Source organism: Brassica oleracea, unplaced genomic scaffold (genome assembly GCF_000695525.1).
Source record: "Brassica oleracea var. oleracea cultivar TO1000 unplaced genomic scaffold, BOL UnpScaffold00893, whole genome shotgun sequence".
NCBI classification, from domain to species: Eukaryota; Viridiplantae; Streptophyta; class Magnoliopsida; order Brassicales; family Brassicaceae; genus Brassica; species Brassica oleracea.
In genome coordinates, this window is record NW_013617506.1 from 22,498 (window position 1) to 25,992 (window position 3,495).

Below are 3,495 nucleotides of genomic sequence, written 5' to 3' on the forward strand. Positions count from 1 at the left end.
CCATCAGTACTGATCAGCAACCCTGGAAGTAAAAAAAATCAATGGATCAGCACTGCAATTATACCAAATAAACAATGAAGATGAAATGCTCCAATGTCTGAAACTCTGCACTCGTACGTGACGACATTAGCCACCAGGCAGCAAAAGTGAAGACATTAGCAACCAAAAAACAGTTAGTTTTCTTTATGTATAATCAAAGTGAGATACTGGAAAGACAAAAAAAATAGAAGCAACTGTACACTCAGTGAGCTTGTACATAAATTTGTCACCTTGAAGACATGAGATGTTATTGTTCTTCACTCTTCTTCCAACTTAACGAATCAACTGTATATTCCACTGCCAACCCGCCATTGTTTTCCAGCGAAAAGCTTATCAGCTTCTGTACGCAACTGATATGAATTAGTGAGAAAGAAAGAAAAAGAGACAGTCATGAGAGGCACAACCTCTGTACACCAACAATGAAAAAGACAGACACAACCAAAAAACAATTTAAGGGAGGAATGAATGTTCACATACTGGTTCAAAAGCTGTAATCATCTTCGAATAGTGCATTTATTTATTTGATGTGGCTGAGATTGCATAGAGTTTTATCCCTTCCGCGAGCTTCTCATCTTGGTCTCCAACCTACCAATCCAGTAAAAACATACAAGAAGATAGCCTTAAGCATCTGGTCCAACAGAAACAGTGAAGTAAGAAAAAGAACTATGTAGCCTAAGTGTTACAATAAAGAGGGAAACAATTTAGTATTTCGCGGTTCTCGAAATTTCACTAAGTATAAGCGGCACACGTATTTTTCTATTTCCGCTTTCTAATTTTTCACGAAAGCATTAAGTTAGTGCTATGAATATGTTCCGGAATCAAAAATATTATCTATCATAGCAGTTTGAAAATCAGCGCTATCCCGGTGTGCTACCAATACCCTTTTTTCTTGTAGTTAGTCTTGGCTAGAAATTTCTAGGATAAGGGGAAACAAACCGTGAAAACTGCACAAGAATTATAGTTGCTACCAGTGCAAACAACCGGGTCACACTCGTCCTAACTGTCCAGGTTAAACATGTGTTGTCTGTCTTATTGCTTTGGATTTTGTCTTATGTCTTATGTGTGGAACTTATCAGCTGTATTGTTGTTTTGGATGTTGTCTTATGTCTTATGTGTGGAACTTATTAGTTGTATTTTGTATTATTGCTTTGGATGTTGTCTTATGTGATGAACTTTTGTTGAATTCGTAGGTCTTACTTTTTCTACTACTTCGAGTATAATGTTTTTTATCATACAGACTAACGTGTTAGTCTTCTTTTACAGAACGTAGACTTCTTTTGTAGTCTTCTGTAAAAGAAGACTAATACGTAATCTCTGGGTTGTCTCGAAGTAGTATTTTTTTGTCAAATATGAGTTAAAATCTCTAAAAGAAGACTAATATACTGATAAAAATATGATGTCTAGATAGATAGTCGAGTAGCAGACTTCTGTAAAAGAAGACTAATACTTAAGTCTCCTGCAAGCAAATTACAAAAGTTTGTTACAACCAAAAGTATGGTACAAAAGCATGTTACATCAGTTTGTTACTCACAACACAATACAATAGTTTGGTACAAAAGCCTACTATATCAATCTACATATATCTGATGAGGAAAGTCATAAAAAAAAGTTCATTCTTCCTCCCAATTCTATCCAAAAAGTGGATTAACCTTAGTCATAGACACTGAGATGCTTGTAAAGACATTTCTCTGTGTTGTTTATACTGTTCTCATCGAATATCTCAGTCGCCATCTGAGACCTGAATGTCTTGATGTTCTTATCACACAGGTAATGAGATGGGAATGTCATGCCAAGTGCATGACACTCTATATACTTCAAGCAATACACTCCACAGTAACCACTTTGTTTGTTTTGTGGCACCCCAGATTCTGATACACACTCATGTGTGTAATCAACCATGTACAACTCCATGTCCTTACCGGGAGATAACATATGCAGCATGTACGGCAGCATGTGTGCAATAGGTTTCACAGTCTTAGCAATTTTTTCATCCTTAGCATAAGCAACATCACTATCCCAAATCACCATGTGTCTCCTCGGAAGGGATATCCAGCAAGCTACCCAATGATCGTTCTTGACAAATAATGGCGCATATATATCATCAATCTCCAGCGTCCATGTCTTGTCTGATCTGCAATACGCTGGTTCCTCGCATGTGTAGTAGTCTAAGGCCCCATGAGGGAGTAGGTTACCTGAGCCATCAGGAATTGCAGGAGAGTCCAGAAACTCTGAGTACTTTTCTGTCCATATTTGAATAAACACAACATTCAACATGCAAATTCTGTCCGACCTAAACCATTCTGGGTGCTTTGTGTATCAGAGTCTTAAGAGATTAATTCCAGCATCCATCCAAGTGCTATATTTACAAAATTAGAGACTTCTACATCAGACATAAATCTACATGCGAGAGAAGTCTACATGAGAAAGAAGTCTATATACCGTGTCATTCAACCATTCTTTAGGAGTTAATAGTATGTAGAACCAAAAACTTGAAGAACCAACCACCTTCTGTCGCCATTATCTGTCAATAATCAAATAAAATAAATAAAAAATTACCAAGTCCTTTATATAAATAGAAGTTATATGAGGTTAGATGATTTACGGGTCAAGTTTCACCCAATCAAGAAGAACATAGAGCTTTTTGCGATCAACACCAGTAAATGGGTTATATCCCTGGCCTCACTTCCGCTGGTTGTGTATGATAACCTTTGTTGTGTTGTTTCAATCAAAAGGAGATTGTTGAGTAGCAGCAAGCCTACGTTGCCTCTCACTTTTAGCACGGGCCACAATGCGAGCAGCTCTCAGTTTACCAACTTGTTTCAGTTTTTTTCACAGAACAATAATCAATGTGTGATTGTTCTTTATCTACTACAGCAACACTTATGCTTACATTCTCATTTTCACTCTCACTCTACTTTTATTGATGTAGAAAGAACACATTAATAACATTCATTAATAACAAAATGCATCCTTTTACAATCTTGTACAAACCAAAAGAGAACAGTCAAATGCACACGTTTTTCAAACCAAACAAGCTAATATTCCAAGATTCCAAAAAAACAACATGAAAAAGGTTCCACCATTCCAAATGCAATTAATGCAAACAAGTTATTTCCTTTTCACTGATTTTTTTGCCTCTTTTTAGACTGGGGGGTTTGGGAGGTGTTTTGGTACTAACCACATTGGCTTGGGCGTCTTTAGCTTTGGCTTTTGTTGTCATTCTAATGGGTTTTGGAGATGTTGTAGGAATTCATACCGGTTTATAACGATTTATAAATCAACCTATGAATTCATATGCCTAGAACCTCATGTCAATACTGAAACAAACTTAGATCTTAGGGTCTCAAATATACCTTGAAGTTTTGCAGCGGAAAGATAAACAAACCAAGTCGAGATTTAGAGCACTCCAAACGTTGTACCTCTACCGGTATCCACATGCACACAAACGAGATCAGA